We start from the raw sequence: 17163 nt of genomic DNA, 5'->3' as shown, positions 1-17163 counted from the left end.
TGGGTGGTGTGGGTGTTATGTTATAGCGTACGGTAGGATAATTTGTGTTTATGAGAGATCTCAGTCCTGCGGAAGGCTGGTCATCATTTATCTTTTATTCATGTGTGTGTGTGTGGATTTGAGGTTGAGTTATGAGAAAGAAAATAAATTCAAGAGACGTAGCAGAACAGGTCCACTAACAGCAAGAGAAAATGGGCCTTATTCACCCATTTCCTTGATTGCTCTATTTAGCTAGCGGGAGATTTTGTTTGTGGGCTTGACCTACAGGCTACTACTGTCCATGTCTTATCAAGAAACAACAATATTCTATATCTGAATATGTGAGTCGAATAAAGGAAAAGAAAGAGCAGATTCGCTTCCCTTAGTCTTTGCATTAAATTTCTGATTCTACTTTCGTGCTCTTGTAGATCTTTGCTATAAACAATTATTACTGGTGCTTTCGGCTGATTGTTGCTCGGATTTGTTGGGTTCGCATTTTTGTTCTCGTTGTATGCCTGTAACTGTTGTTGATAATGCTGTTGATTCGTGTTTCCGGGCATCTGTTGGTTTTGGACTTGATTTGTACCTTGACTCTGCATTGGATGCATTTGGTTTTGGCTCAGGTAACCTTGGTTTTGTAAGTATTATTTTTCCTCTCCATATTAATAGTACTAAAATTTAAATTGGGCAAAAGTGGGAGGATAACCGTGGGTTATCCTCCCACTTTTGCCTAATTTAAATGTTAACCTTGGTTTTGGCTCGCCATCCTGGGGTCGTGGCGAGCCTCTTGGTAGTTTAAATTACTTCTTTCGGTCTGATCATTATGTTGCTGTTGGTTATTGCGCCAGTTAGTGTCATTTCTCCTGTCAGGATACGGTGGTGCATCATAGTATCTTCCAGTCTCGTGATCGAATATTTGCTGATTTCCCCTGTTTCCATTGCTATTCCAAGCTTGCCAATTGTTACGATGTTGCTGCCCATTATTGTAGTTACGATGGTAACCTCCTCGTCCACCTTGGTTGCCATAATTATTTTGATACCCTCTTCCTCGATAGTTATTGCGTCGATAATTGTTTTGTGGGTTCTGATAATTATTTTGTGGGGTGATAATTTTGAGGTTCATTTTGTTGCTGTGCATTGTACATTCTATCATTTACATACCCCACGTAGTCTGAATTATTTTGTTGATTATTTTGGTAGCGATTCTCATGCCGGTATCCTCCATAATTACAATAATTTTCACCATTTTGCGGCCCATTATAATTGTCTTGATTGTTGTAATATCGGCCTCTACCTTTGTATGGTCTTGAATCTGGGATTATTTTAGCTTCCATCCTGGTTTCTAGTCGTACTACTTCTTCATATGCTTCCCGCAAATCATTGGGTTTACTGTAATCTACTCGCTCAGTTAAATTTGCAGGTAAACCTTTAATAAATATGTCCACTGCTAAAATTTCCAATGGTGCCATCATTTCATTTTTGAATTCTTCTCCTTTTTCTTCCTTCAAAGCATTCTTAGCACTGCTCAGGAGCACGTTTATTTCATCATAAAAATCGCCTACTGTGTCTTATTCTCTCATTCTCACGTTCTGTATCTTATTATTATAGTAACTGAAATTTCTTCTGGGTCCAAATCTTTGCTTTAAATGTTGTATCAAATCTTCTACACTTTTTATCGTTTTATTGTTTAAACTTTTCTTCGCTGATCCCGTTATTTTATGTAGAGCATGTTGTAAGAATTGCGGCTTAATCGGGTCACTGAATAACTCGCTTGCATTTCTCAAATCTTGTATGCAGTCTCGAAGATTCTTTCTTCCATCAAAACTTGGAATGCCGCTTATGCAATTCATGAGTGCAATGCTGTTTGCCATGGTGCTCATTAATAGCATACTCGCATCTGGTGCTCCCCCATTGGCTGAATCATCAGTGTTTGAGGCGTTCCCCGTCATCTCGAATAAGTACTGTGTGCCTTCTAGATAATGTAGATAATCACTCGTATCGTCGATTGATTCTCTTGCACTCTTATAATACCTTGAGTTATTTAGTATGCTTTCGGTTACTTTGATTTTATTCTTCTTGCTTAATTTATTTTTTAATTAACTGTAGAATTTTGCCTAATTTATGCCACCACTCTCACTTGTCGTCAATATCACTTTTTTTCACTTTAGCATTCAAAAAGAAAGAAAAATTTCAAAAGGGTTAGTGCTTTGGAAGCATACAAAATGTATGAACCAAAACAAACGAAAACAAAAAAAAAAATTACTATGGTTTCGTATCTCACAATAGGGGCTTATAGGGTAATAGGGTGTAATGCTCGTAAAAGGGGTAAAAATAATACTTTGATGAAAATTCACGTAAATCAGAATGAAAGTTTCAAAAGTAGACTTAACCTAAAACCTTTCAAATTATCATAACCTTTATCCTAAAAAGAACCTGTTTGATTTTTGTATACTAAAAGAAAAATCAGATAGTTACATCTTAATAATTAAATTCAAAACCGAAAACCAGTACCCAAAAAAAAACTTAAACGTTACCAATTAGCCTAATAGAAGTTAAAATTCCTAAAATTCCAAAAATTACCGATGACATTTAATTGTTTATTTAAAAATGAATGTAAATCTTGATTGGGCAGATTGAGTTAAATAATCGAATTTTGGGATATGACGTGAAAATTAGCGAGAAAAGAAATTAAGTGTGTTGCAATAATTTAACGAAAATTTCAAAGTTCTTACTTAATTGTATATGAACCGTCACTCGTTTTTATTTAATTTTGTTAAACATAAAAAGAATTAGATAAACACGATAAAAAAACAAAACTGGAATTCTAAACAATTATTAATATGCTTATCCTCAAAATAATTAAATACCTCTTGGTAAAAGAAAACCGAATTAATAATAAAGTATTATTCCAAAAACAAAAGGTAATTTTAATATGTTCTTAAATCTACAAAAAGTTTAATTAACAAAACTCTAAACCAACAATTGTTACTTTCTAAGGAGTTAATTTCTCTTGATAAAATAATAAAATAAAATAAAAAAAAAATTATTTATTTGCGAAAAAGATCAAACAAGCGTGATCTTGAATTTATGTTAATAATTAATGATTACTATTATTGTAGAGCTCTCAAAATGTTAATCTTTCGTTTTAATTATTTGAATTCCGCGCCCGCTCAAGATGGCTGCCGCGCGCTCTCTCTGCTCCTTGACTCTACTCCGACTCGACCACGTCAATTGCGCGCGCCTAGTCTCGCACCGCTAGTAAACACGCTCGCACGCATGCGTCTGCGCCCGCGTTCGCTCTGAACAAACACGTACCGTCGGCTGCTATGCTGCAATGGCTAACCTCACCCGCATCGCGTTGCGTACTTTCACCTTCAATTATTGTTATTAAATCGCGATAAAATAGGTGTTTATTGGACAAAAAGTGGAAATATAAGTGTGGGCCTTCCTACCCCAAGCAGTACAAACAGTTGCTGCTTACTAATCAGATAAGTTCTCCTGACAATTTATTCAAACATAAATCGTTTGTATGACACTAGAACTTGTTGCTTTGTGTTGAATAAACCTTTTTACTTGTTCTAGGATGGCGCAAGATTCTCAATGGCTTCTTTTCACCTGTGACGACTCAAGAAATGCAGGCAAGTATAAACCTTTTGAGTGTTGTCACACGCTTGATTTTCTCAAATATTGTAATTTTGCTTTCTATATTGTTTGAATAAGTTATACGGATTGGCTTTAACATAAACAATGCTATTTATCTTAGATTTTTGTTCATTTGCAAGTTTTCGTTTAGAATTATTAAAATTGTTAATTTTCTGACTCTGATGTTAAAGTATATTGACAATAAATTAAAACATACGTTAAAAACAATTCATCAAGTGTGTCAGTGTAAAATTTCCTTTCTCTGAATCGATTATTGAGCCATGTGATACTGAATTTACTAGTTGAAATTTCCACGATCGACATCAACGTTTTGATTTCTTTGATTCTACACAGTGATCAACAATGTTACAAGCCGAATAAACCAGATGAGTGTTTCTTTTAGTGTATGTGCTTTTACTTTATTTTCTACAAGTCTTTGCAAATGAAACTAACTTCGACGCGTTTTAACATTTGTCCTTTTTATAAATGATAGTGAAAGTAAAAGGTGTTTGTTTGTGTATTAGTAATGAACTATTTGAAACTGAGTGTTTGATTACATTTGTTGAACAACAAAAGTTAAATGGTCTTGTTGTAACGTGTTTTCTTAAACTTTTCACTTTCTTGAATGCTGGTGAGGCTAATTTGTTTACATTTTCCTTTTTGAAATATTTTAGAATGACGTGTTTTTCAAATTAATACTACTAACAGAAAAATGTTCAAATACTACGCATATCTAATTATCCTAACTTAACTTTTTAGTGTACAAATGCATAAAAAGGGACTTGCACGAGTACTTCAAAGTTCGATTTTGATATTCTATTTCTTTTCACAACTTCAAACAATGAGTGTGACCTTACCAATTTGTTGTCAATCGCGCTCTTTCTTTCCTAATAACCTCTGATACCAATTTTGATTTTCTTTTTATAGAATGGAGCAAATACTTCTGGTCCTGAACTACCTTCACTCTTGCTGTGAAAATCGAATTTCAGCACCAGAGCACCTGCGTAATAAGGACGCTCTGTTTCGACTCCGGCTGGTAAATGCCAATGATTTTTAATCTTCGTCGACCAGATTAAGGCATGTATATTATACTTATATTGGGTTCACTCGTGTTTTCTTTTCCTTTTCATAAAAACTAACGGGCCCTTCCCTCTAAAGTAACACAGCTTTACCAACTTGTTGTCAGCTGTATTATATAAATTTTTATATGTTCATGAAATATATATCTTTTTTTTTTATATTAAAATCATAAATATTTTAGTCATTATCATTTGGGGTCCATTTACAAGCAATGATTTCGTTCCCTTTTTCGAAAATTGAAAAGTTGCTTTTATCGAAATTTTTGAGAATTAATATGCTTTTGACTAAAATGATTTTATTTTCAGCAAATTTATGAAGATTTGAAAATTTCTCTTTTTGAAATTTGGATTCTCGATAATTTTTCTTTTCGATTCGAATATCTTCTTAACACGTTTTTCTTTCTCAACAGGCTGAACGAACATGAACAAAGCAACGATTGATTTCGAGTTTGGGAAAACCGAAGCTCGCAAGATGACCGCCCCCTTAACTACCCACGCGCACTGAACCACTACAAAGGCTCTGACGTCACGGCACGACGCCAAGCTTCCAAGCGACGCTTTCGACTATGCTGCGCGCAGTTTGAAACTCGACACTTGCCTTTGTTACGAGTACCTCGTGTGATTTTACTTCTAAAGAATTTTCTTTTTTAATTACTTTGCGTTCACTTATTTTATTTCACCATTTAATTTTCACGATTTTTCTAGTTTAAAAATTTTTTGTTTTAGCGTCGCGGACACTGTATTCACGTTAATATTAGTATATTGTAGTCCAAAAGAAAAGAGAATCATATTTGCTTTGAGATAGGCAATATCTCGGTGGGACCTCCAATTTTTGTTAGGAGGAAACTTGAAGAGTTTCCCCTTTTATGTGAGTCTGCCTATCTGACACGCTCTACAGGTGTCCAGGGCGGAATCTGGTCTGGATCCGTATCCCTGCCTGCAAATGTCTTTTCTTTCCTAATGGTAGTGGTCCAAATTAATATTTATGAATCTTACCTTGCAATTTTTCTGCTTGAACAATTGAATAGAAAAACTCTTCTTTCTAGAACTTTCCTCCTTTTGGTATTTTGGGATTTTTAGGAATGAGTGACTGAGTGACTTTGGATGAAATATATATGTTGAACAAACTATATGGTCCAATTGTATCTGTATTTCCCTTTTTATGAAACTCTTTACATTTTTTACAGGAAATTCTCACTTAAAATCTGAATAATGAACACTATTATCTCTGAATAATTAATTTGAAACTGTGAATTAGAATGTAACTACAACAAATCTAAATCTTTGGATAAAAATCTGAATATAACTTCGAAAATCTATTGGTCCGCCGGCTTCTGTGCCCGATCACGGAGTGAGTGAGCAGCGTGGTTCGAGAGCGCTCGGAAGAGGTTCCGGACCTCCCACGCCGTCGCCAGCTTACTTCCCCTTAGCCGCGTTACAGTGTCGACGCTTGTTGCACTCATTAGACCTTACGAGGCCTGGCAACTAGTTGCGCGCTGAAACTGCAACGTAGCTCCGCACGTGCGCCTCTAGCCGTTGGCGGGGAAGTTGTTTAGGTCAGCGAGATTCTTAGCCACTTGATACTTTTGTGGTCTTGAGTCTCGCTGTACCTTTATACGTGTAGAATTTTCTCGATCCTATATTTGAAATTATTATTTCAAATGTGAATCGAGAAAGTTGTCACGTAACAATGATGTATAGTTGCCCATATCTTCTGGCTTCGTTTTCGTCGGGATGTAAGTTATAAACATTATGGTAAATTTGACCCCTTATTCGAATAACTTGAGAGCCTTTTCCAAAAAGAGCGTCAAATCTAGCTCCAAAACGTGCAAAGACAAGTGCATTATTATATTGTCTAAAATACTTTAAAAACTACAACTTATCCTACATTTACACACAAATAGTAGCCTCCATACTACTACTTTCTTGCCTAAATTTTAGCATCATATGCATATAAATACATATCATTCGTGACAATTTATCTAGAGACCAGAAATCAAATATTATATTATATTTTGTGGCAGTGCATTATATATTATATTTTGTAAACTGGCACAATTTTCGCCTTCTTGAGTGCATTAGGCCAAATACCTGTTCCAGTGCATATTTGTAAGTCAGTGCATCAGCTTATATAGTAATATATAGTTGCTTATTCATTTTAACGTCTTGGAGTTTATCATGTAAACTCCACTACTTCTAATTTTTAATGCATTGATTACAGATATTACCTCACTCTTACTCGTTGGATTAATGAACATGGAATTCGGATTCATAGCCGGTAGTTTAAGTACGGCATTATCAGGATTCACAATGTATCCACTCAACTCTCGACCTATTTCACAGAAAAAACTGTTTATATTATTAGTTATTTCTGTTTTATCAGTTACTTTCGTGGTACTAATTTTTATATTATTTACGGTTTCTTTGGATTTCTTGTTGCCGATTTTATTATTAATAACTTTCGAGAGCTTTTTTGGGTTATCAAGTGGTGTGGTAGCGCCACGAAGGCGAGTTTGAGAAGCAGACGAAGCTGCAGCGACCGTGACACTATTTACTTCTATATTCTATATTTTGTAATGCCAGTGCTTGCGACCAGGTAACTTGTTTACCTCTGCAAGTTTCTGAGTGTATTTATTAACTAGTGATACTCTATACTATTCTGGAATAAATAAATAAAAAATAAAAAATAAAAATTAGTGTTCGGATTATTCATTATACAAACAAAAAATACTTATCATTACTGTTGGTAAGGTTATTTGGCTTATTAGAATGTTTTCTGAGCTAAACTATGATTTCCAACAAAAATATTAGTAAAAAGACTACTTATTTTTATAATATGTGAGTGTATACTGTGCGTTCTGGAGCAGTAACAGTAACTAGCTTGCCAGGGTAGCCGATGACAAGTTTCAGGTTGTTTTCAGTGTCTTGAAAAACAATCGTTCAAGTTTGGTGTCCAGGTGTACAGGGTGGCCGATGACAACGTCTAGGTGGAGTGCTCCGTGGTTTTTGGTGTCTAGGTGTAGAAATCATGCAAGGACGGCATCTAGGTATATAGAGTGGTCAATGACGAGGTCTGGTTAGTTCGCATCGTGGTTTTTTGTGTCTAGGTGTAGAAATAATTCGAGCGTGGTGTGTATCAGAACAATCAGTGATTTCATGTTAGTAATAAAATTGTTACGAAAAAGCTGTGGTCGAAAGGTGCTAAAGATACTTGTATTTTATTTTTACGACGTCGAATATAAAATACTCAATCATTTTGTTTATTGGTGAACAACTAAAATTTTCTTTTTATGCATCAAAACGTTATACAAACACCATAAGTACACTGAAACGGGCACGGCAAGTTACATAGTAATTGTCTTGAAAGTTGTTTCTCGCTTCATTACGATTAGATATAATAAACTTGACTTTGATTGATTGATCTCAGTTCTTTTCTATCTGTAATTTCGTTGCTAAATATATCAAACTCGCCTAACCTTTTACTTCTTGAAAATTAATTTTTTTTATTCATATTGCATCAATTTGATTTTTATCGTATTTGATTTTCGCATCTTTAATAACTTTATCTAACAATTTAGTATATTTTCTGTACTGTAATTTAAGTTGCTCATTGTTTATATCCAGTTGTCACAAATAATATAAAAACTCTTTGGTTTCACATGATTTTATTATTGAACTTATGATCCAGCTATTCTTCCACCTTGTTTATTTTTTCTTTGTATAGTGGTAGCCGTGTGTATACAATTTTTGATCTTGTTTAACAGCCTATCTGTTGTTAAGTTAGGATCCTCTATCAACAATATTTCACGCCAGTTTTTGTTCATAGCAATGTTTGTTAACTTTTTATAATTTATAAAGATTTCTGGCTGTTTTTCTATTTGCTTCCTCCTAGAGAAAGCTCTGTAATAGTACAATTTTGAGTCTCGTCAAAACTTCTAGAAAATACTTTTTGGTGTGTTAGAAGTTCAAATCAAGTGTTTTTAGAAAATTTCCGTATGGATGTGTGTTTTTTTATGTGACGTAGGCAAAGCAAGCTCTGCACAAGTGGCCCTCCGACACTGGATCCCCACATGTACTATCGTTGAACAATACTTTCGTGGGGCTCGTTAACTAGCCTTTTTTAGCTTCTCCTATGAAGTTTGACATTTCCATACCACCCCCATCAACCATGGTGATTAGGGGTTGAGGATCAAACTTGTCTTCTTCATTCTGCATCGTCCAGCCATCTGCTTCCTACAGCATCGTCCGGTCGTCTACTTTGAGCAGCATCGATCGGCCATCCTCTGGACAGACTCAACCCCGACACCTACGTTCCTCTGCATCGGGTGAGGGAGTTTAAGCTCAACTAAGTTACCTACGTTCCACAGCATCGGTCTGAGGAGCACTTAGAGGTACTCAACTCTAGCTCCTACGTTCCTCTGCATCGGGCAGGGGAGTGAGAGCTAAACTCTGTGACCTACGTTCCTCTGCATCAGTCCGAGAAGCGTGTCGTAGCTACAACAGTTTTACACAGCTGTTTTGCCTTGTCCTTCCCTTCTATTCTCTCCGTCATTTCTAACCTTATTGAGAATGGTCCTTACGTAGTTGTTAACTGCGCACCAGCCATCCTTAGACACTAGCATAGCTGTCATCATTGACTTAGAGGTCACCCTAGTCTGAAGGTAACGCTCGAGTTCTTCCGTTCCATTTCGTATCGCGTACAGTTACAGATGACATGCTCCGCATCTTCGTTTGCTTTCAAACATACTGGGCAATTTGGATTATCCTTTATCTTGAAGCGGTGTCGGTAGGCTCGAAAGCATCCATGTCCGCTCAAAAACTGCGTAAGGTAGTAATTCACTTCAACGTGTCGTCTATTGGTTCAGACAACAATACGTGGTATGAGACGGTGCGTCCATCGCCCCTTTCCACTGGAGTCCCATCGTCTATGCCATTCATCTAGGGTTTATTCCTTTGCGGATTCCCAAACTTCCTTTTGAGTATTGTCACCACGCCGGCTTTCTTTGTATATGTTCTTTCGTTCTGTTGCTTGAAGGTCAATAGGCGGCATACTTGAAATAACGCACACTGCATCTTCTGATACTGTTTGATAGGCAGAAGCGACCTGCAATGCACTTCTCCTATAAACTGTTGACAGCTTTCGTGCATAAGACTTCACCAAAATAGCATCCGCCCATATTGGGGCACCGTATAACATAATTGATGTAGTTACACTGGCTAGAAGTACTCTTCGACCCTGCGTTGGCCTACCAACATTTGGCATTTGTCGCGATAGTGCAGCACCGACTTTTGCTGCCTTATTGCTCACCCTCTCGAGATGCTGCTTAAACGTTAGTCTGGTATTCATGGTGATTCCCAGGTACTTAATGGTCGGCTGAGAGCAGACAGCGTTAATGTCTCTATTTTCTTCCTGCTGGATATAAGGATAGTCTCTGTTTTATGGCTAGCAAGGTCAAGTCCAGTCTGCTTTAGCCAATCGTGGATTATACCTACTGCCTCGTTAGTGATTTCCGTCAGCAACAGTTACAATCACCTCTTACTTTTGCTTTGCTACTACCACTACTGCAATATCATCTGCAAACCCTACAACCGTTGCCCCTTCGGGTAGCTTTAGCCTAAGTACTCCATCGTACATAATGTTCCACAATAATGAGCCAAGCACTGAACCTTGTGAGACCCCTCTGGTTACTTGATAGGTTTTCATGCTGCTCTCTGTGTCATACGAAAGGGTTCTATCTTTCAGGTAGGCAGACATAATCCTTCTTATATATGCGGGTACCTCTTTTTTCCGTAGTGCCTCGTGTATCTTGCCCCAGCTGGCTAAGTTAAACGCATTTTTAACATCCAGTGTAATAATAGCACAGCACTTCTTGGATTCTCCTTTCCATCTTTTTCCTTCTATTGCAGTTCTAGCGGTGTCGATTACTTAGCTTACGGCGTCAAGAGTGGAACGTTTTTTTTTTCTGAAGCCGTATTAATATTGCTTTAGTTCGCCGGGTTTTTCAATAACTTAGTCCATTTTAATGCCAATTATGCACTCTAAAATCTTGTTCGGGGTGTCCAGCATGCAGAGTGGTCTGTATGAGGCAGCTTCTCCAGGTGGCTTATCTCCTTTTAGTAATAGTACTAGGCGTTGCTTCTTCCAATTCTTTGGAAACGTCCCTTCCTTGAGACATGAATTGTACAAGTCCACAAAGACACGAGGGCGTGCCTGTATAGCTTGTTTCAATGCAATATTGGGTATGCCATCCAGGCCTGGAGCCTTGGTGTTCTCAATTCTTTTGCATGCAGCCAGCAATTCCTCTGTAGTGATTCTTGAAATGATTTCGTCATTTGCATTCGCTTCAGGAAAAGCTGTTACTTCCAGTTAAAGGAGAAACAGTGTGGTCACAATACGGTCCAGCAATACCGCGCTCTTAGTAGGGAGGATATAATCTCCCTTTATCTTTTTCATTACTTCTTGGTACGGTCGCCCTCAGGGATCCAGCTCAACTTCGTCCTGTAACTTTTTAAGGTACCGTCGTTTATTTTATCGGATTTTTTTCTTGAGTAACTGTTTAGCATCCTTCATTTCTTTATATTGGGCGTCTAATTTTTCTCTACCACGACGAGTTTTGTAGTATTTCTTCCGAGCTTGCTGTTCCCGTCTTCTGGTTTGATGACACTCGCTACGAGCTGCGTCAATTTCTTTATCCCACCAGTATACTGGCGGTCGTCTATTGTTGTGAGCCCTCCTTGGCATCGTTGCGTCGCAGGCTCGGGTAATATTTCCTATTACCTGCTCGACCTTATTATTCGCAGATTTAAACAGCTGTTTTTTTAGAGCCAGCAGAAATGTCTCCTTATCATAATCCTTCGTTTTCCAACCAACTCTTTTTGTCGTTGCCCTCCCCTGGATCTCTGCTTTGATATTCTTATCTCCATTATTATCGCTTGGTGGTCACTATTTGTGTAATGATCGCTCACCGTCGACGATCTAACTAAGCCAATCAGGCAGCTACTGACAAACGTGAGATCTATGATGGAAACTGCGTTTCCCCTTTGAAATGTGTAAGAACATCCCTGGTTAACTAAGATCAAGTCAAGGAGGGCGAATGCTTCCAATAGCGCTTGTCCTATTTCGTTCGTCCTTTGGCTGCCCCAGTCTACTGCCCAGGCGTTGAAATTGCCTGCTATCAGTACCGGTTTTCTTCCTACAGAATCCTGTACTGAATTGTTCTATCGACGTATTGGGAGAAGCATAGCAGCTGTAAATGTGTACGCCTGTGACCTTAGCATGTACGAAACCTTCATTATGTCTTGTCATTTTTTCCTGGAAAGCGGCGTCTCCGCATGCCCATATCGCCGCTTTATGAGTACTGTCCATATCCCATGATGGTTTGTCCAGGTCTCTGTATTGTTCACAGACGATGGCTATGTCGATTTCTGTCTCACGATGTATACTGGCTCAGTAGGTCCTGTGCAGTCACGCAGTAATTTATATTCAACTGCGCTATTTTCATTTTCTTCGTCTGTTAGTGGCTTCTACTGCAGCTCGGTAAACTGGGCATGCATAGCTACAAGCTGCGTGGTCACTCTTCACACCTTTGCCTCCTCTGCAGAGTACACAGTTGGGTTGGTTCTTACACTCGTTTGCTTTGTGCCCATCTTTTCAGAAGAAAGCAAAGCTTACTTCTATCTTCAGTTACTGTGCAGTTTTTCCCGGTATGGCCAAAACCTAGACATTTATAACACCTAATGAGTTTTTGCCAGCTACCCGGATCTTATAGTTGACCCGTCCTATTCTGATCTTCTGCAGCTTAGTGATCTTAGCTACTATCTGAGCTGGTACCCGTATCACTGCAATCTGTGTGTTACCATACGTCTTTCGCAGAGATCTTATCATAGAGACTTCTATGATGTTCACTTCGCCCATTTTTCTTCTGTAGTGCTAGAATTTGCTTCTAGTACCTCCTCTTTTGAGGTAAGCATGTCCAGATCTCATACTTCAATGGTAAATTTTGACTTCTCTTGTGCGTTTAAGCTCTATCAGAAGATTTTGCAACTGTTCTGCGTATTTTATTTACGCTATTCCTCAGTGTGTTTTAAGTGACGGAGCCGCTTTAATTTTTGACAAAATGTCTGCATAGCTCTCCTTTTGCAGCCTTAATGATCAAAGCATCCGGTCTGGGAGGTCTTGCCCACTTCGGTCCATCCTTGCTGGACCTATTCTAGTTCGTAACGCCAGGGACACTTTTATCCTCTTTGCTTGATTTTTTCTCCTTTTCCTTTGACTTTCTTGTGACGACTTTCTGCTACGCTGCCTTTTTACGTTGGTTATTCTCTCCTTTATTTCCTCCATTTCTATCCTGTGGAGTAGTTTGGGCTTCCTTTGTTGTACCCGACTTCCGGGAGCTAAGACTCGGGGTTGTCTGGGTTTCCCTTCCCTTAGTTTCTGGGCGTTGGCATTGCTGTAAGTTATCGTCTGCCATGCAGAGATTCTTATAGCTTGCTTGTATGATTCGGGCAAGATCATTAATTTGTTTGTGCACATTGTGCCTGTCCCTGATATAGTCCATCATTTCATCGATTCTGCTGCCAAGGCGATCCAAGTGCGTATTTCTTTGCGTTATGCAAATAGCTCTCTTATCCCTGTCTGCATCGACCTCCATTTCAATATTACCTGGGTCTCTACATGCATCAGGAGCCAGGTGACAAACCTCTGCGGCTTCTAAGTGAGTTTGCCCCCCACCCCTCAACTCCATGGGGCCAGCATCTACCACCGGGGCTTTCACCCGATCAAAATCGACGGCGGGACTGGGTACTGTGTGTTACGTGATAACTTCCCCGATCTCGCACTTGAAATAATAATTTCAATAGTGAGATCGAGAAAGTTCTACACGTTAAAAGGTACAGCGGGACTCAAGGCCACAAAAGTATCAAGTGGCTAAGAATCTCGCTGACCTAAACAACTTCCCCGCCAAAGACTAGAGGCGCATGTGCGGAGCTACGTTGCAGTTTCGGCGCGCAACTAGTTGCCAGGCCCCGTAAGGCCTAATGAGTGCAACAAGCGCCGACACTGTAACGCGGCTAAGGGGAAGTAAGCTGGCGACAGCGTGGGAGATCCGGAACCTCTTCCGAGCGCTCTCGAACGACGCTGCTCTCACACTCCGTGATCGGGCGACGAAGCCGGCGGACCATTAAGAGTTCATCCAAGAGTCTAGATTTTTGTAGAGTCAATTAGACAAAGAAAGAAATTCATCTTTTAGAATCAATTAAGAGAAAAGTCATTTATTTTCGGTTTAGTGAGGATTTCATTGGTTCAATTTAGCGAATACAGGATTGTTATTGGTCGAAAATAGAAAAAAAAGGAATAAATACAACGGAATTTTGGTTTCAATAAACTGGAGTATTTTGTTCAAACCATCCTTCAAAATCATTAAATATTACTTGGAAAAGATCGGACCATTTGTGTCTCTCACATATCAAAAAGATCAAGGTAAGAAATTGAGATAAATTTTAATTGGGATCATATAATTAATGAGATAGAAAGGAGAAAGTAAGAGTGTTGATCGCAAGTCGTGCGAATCATTCATTCCCTACGCATTTGCTTGACAACTGTATAGCTGTTCGTGTACACCAGACTCATTAAAAAAACAAATAATATATTTTTGAGGGAGAATTAGCCAAATTCTCCCATAACAAAATTGGAGGTCCCACCGAGATTGCTTGTGCCGACACGATTTAAGTTTTATTCTCTCTTGTCCAACTCTTGATTTTTGCATGAATATCTAAAAATTAATATATTGAATTAGAATAAATTTCGAATAAAAACTAAATATTACGCAAGTGAATTTGGTCCATTAACAAGAATGAGATAAACGGTTAAAATCAGTGTCCGCGTCCCAAAAGAAAGTTTAAAAATTAAATTAATTGTGAAGTGAAATAATTGAACGCGAAGTGATTAAAAAAAAATTCTTTAGAAGAAAATCACGCGAGGTACTCGTAACAAAGGCAAGTGTCGAATTTTAAACTGCGCGCAGCATAGTCGAAAGCGTCGCTTGGGAGCTTGGCGTCGCGTCATCAGAGCCTTTGTGCCAGTCCAACGCGCGTGGGTAGTTAAGGGGGCGGCCATATTGCGAGCTTCGTTTTTCCCAAATTCGAAATCAATCGTTGCTTTGTTCATGTTCGTTCAGCCTGTCGAGAAGAAAAACGTGTTAGGAAAATATTCGAATCGAAAAGAAAGATTATAAATTTCAAAATGAGAAATTTTAAAATCTCCAAAAATTTGCTGAAAATAAAATTATGTTAGCTAAAAACATCCTAATTGTTAAAATTTTCGACAAAAACAATTTTACAATTTTCAAAAAAAAGGAACGAAAACTTTGCTTGTGAAAGGACCCCGAATGATAACGACTAAAATATTTATGATTTTATTATAAAAAAAAATACATCTAATGAACATATAAAAGTTAATATAATACAGCTGACAACAAGTTGGTAAAGCTGTGTGATTTTAGAGGGAAGGGCCCGTTAGTTTTTTTTTTATATATAAAAAACAAAGAAACACATGCGAAAACAATATATGTGAATCATACACACCTCAATCTGGTCGACGAAGATAAAAAAAAAATCATTGGTATTTTCCCAGCCAGAGTCGAATCAGAGCGTTCTCATTACGCAGGTGCTCTGGTGCTGAAATTCAATTTTCGCAGCAAAAGTGAGAATTGACTGTTCAGGACCAGAAGTATACGTTCCATGCTATAAAAGAAAAGAAAAATCAAAATTGGTATCAGAGATTATTAAGAAAAGAATTGGTGACTCACTAGTTAAAGTTTATGAATAAAAAGGAAATAAAAAAAAACGTGTAGAGAGCACTTTGAAGTATTCGTGCAAACTCCCCATGTACACAATATAAATATAATTGCAAACACTGAAAATCTCACATACACGGCATAATACACCACTAGCACAACTCAAAAATTACACGCACTTTGAAAAACATTCAAAATATTGGACCATATTTGAGATATAAACGCAATACACTATTTTCGATCCCACAAAGACTCAAATTTTTAAAGGAAAAAGAGAAATTTTAAAATCACTTGAAATCCGATTAAAAAGTTTATCACATGATTTTTTTTTTTTAATATTTAACATTGGAATAGAAAAACTCGTGGTCAAACACAAAGAGTTCACACGTAAAATCAACAATTAAAAGAGAAGTATAAATTTTTTTTTTTAATTAAAAGCAAAATCATTACAAAACTTTATTTCTCACAATGGGAAAGAGCAAGTGAAACGTAGGATTGTATTTCTCGCTAGTCCACATATACAATACAAAGTATCTTCTCACTTTATACACAAAATTTTGTCGTGCACTGACACTCTCAATACCTTAACACTAAGGTACAAACACCGCTGAAGCACTAGACAGGAGCACAATATAGACATAACACTTTATTTTACCCTTGCCTTAAAATTCGTAAACCCAGTTGATTTTTCGCCAAAAGCCCCAAATTTTGTTGTATAGTACTGGTGGACGAGGTTTAACAGCTTGAATTTCGACTTCCTGCTCCAATACAGCATCTATTGGACCAATGTAACGTTGCTGAAAGATGTTTCTAAGTCTGAAAAGTATAAATTAAGTTAATAAGAGAATTAGTCGCATTTTTGAACGAGTATTTTTATTTTTCAAGATCACTTTAGAATTTTCAATAAATGCAACAAGGCTAAGAACAAATATTTTAAGGTTAAAGCTAAAGAGGCTAAGGTTTTTATTTCAACCAAGAAAATTCAGTAAAATTAGAATCAGTAGAAAAAGAGAAAGGTTCATTGGACACAAAGCAACGAGTCCTTGAAGCTCAATATTAATTTAAGTTTAATTATCATCAGAAAAGAACACTCATCTGAATAAGCAGCAACAGGTGTGCACTGCTTGGGGTAGAGAGTCCTGGGCCCACACTCATATTTCCTGTTTTCACTAATAAACACTGTCCAAAAATCACCGACACAGGTAGAGAACACACTCGCGGACCAACAGATTACACGTGCGCACTATTTTCACCGCGATTTAATAACAATAATCGAAAAGGAAAGTACGCGACGCGACGCGGGTGAGGTTAGCCATTGCAGCATAGCAGCCGACGGCACGTGTTTGTTTAGAGCGAACGCGGGCGCAGTTGCATGCGTGCGAGCGTGGTTACTAGGCGCGGCTAGGGACTTTACAACGGTGCGAGACTAGGCGCGCGCAACTGACGCGGTCGAGTCAAGATAGAGTCCAGAAGCAGAGAGAGAGAGCGGGGCAACCATTTTAAGCGGGCGTGGAATTCAAACAGTGAACACGAAGAATTAGCATTTTAAGGGCCTTATGACAATGATAATTATTATTCATTGAGATAAATTCGAAATCACGCTAATTTAATCTTCTTTTTGCATAAACAAATAAATAATTTTTGCCTTACTTTAATTATTTCATTAAGAG

The 17163-nt window shown here is 37.9% G+C and overlaps 2 protein-coding genes across 4 annotated transcripts in view; one reads left to right on the top strand and one right to left on the bottom strand.

The window, feature by feature from the left end:
* LOC107981507 overlaps positions 1–17163 on the bottom strand; it is a 204044-nt gene that overhangs the window by 984 nt on the left and 185897 nt on the right. The gene's annotated exons all lie outside the window — the stretch shown is intronic.
* Positions 1–17163, top strand: part of LOC100118641 (mitogen-activated protein kinase kinase kinase 4) — a 175817-nt gene that overhangs the window by 37065 nt on the left and 121589 nt on the right. The window lies entirely within an intron of this gene.

Source organism: Nasonia vitripennis, assembly GCF_009193385.2.
Source record: "Nasonia vitripennis strain AsymCx chromosome 4 unlocalized genomic scaffold, Nvit_psr_1.1 chr4_random0007, whole genome shotgun sequence".
Lineage (NCBI taxonomy): Eukaryota > Metazoa > Arthropoda > Insecta > Hymenoptera > Pteromalidae > Nasonia > Nasonia vitripennis.
Note: the sequence above shows the minus strand (reverse complement) of the source record. Positions and strands in the feature narration are given on the sequence as shown.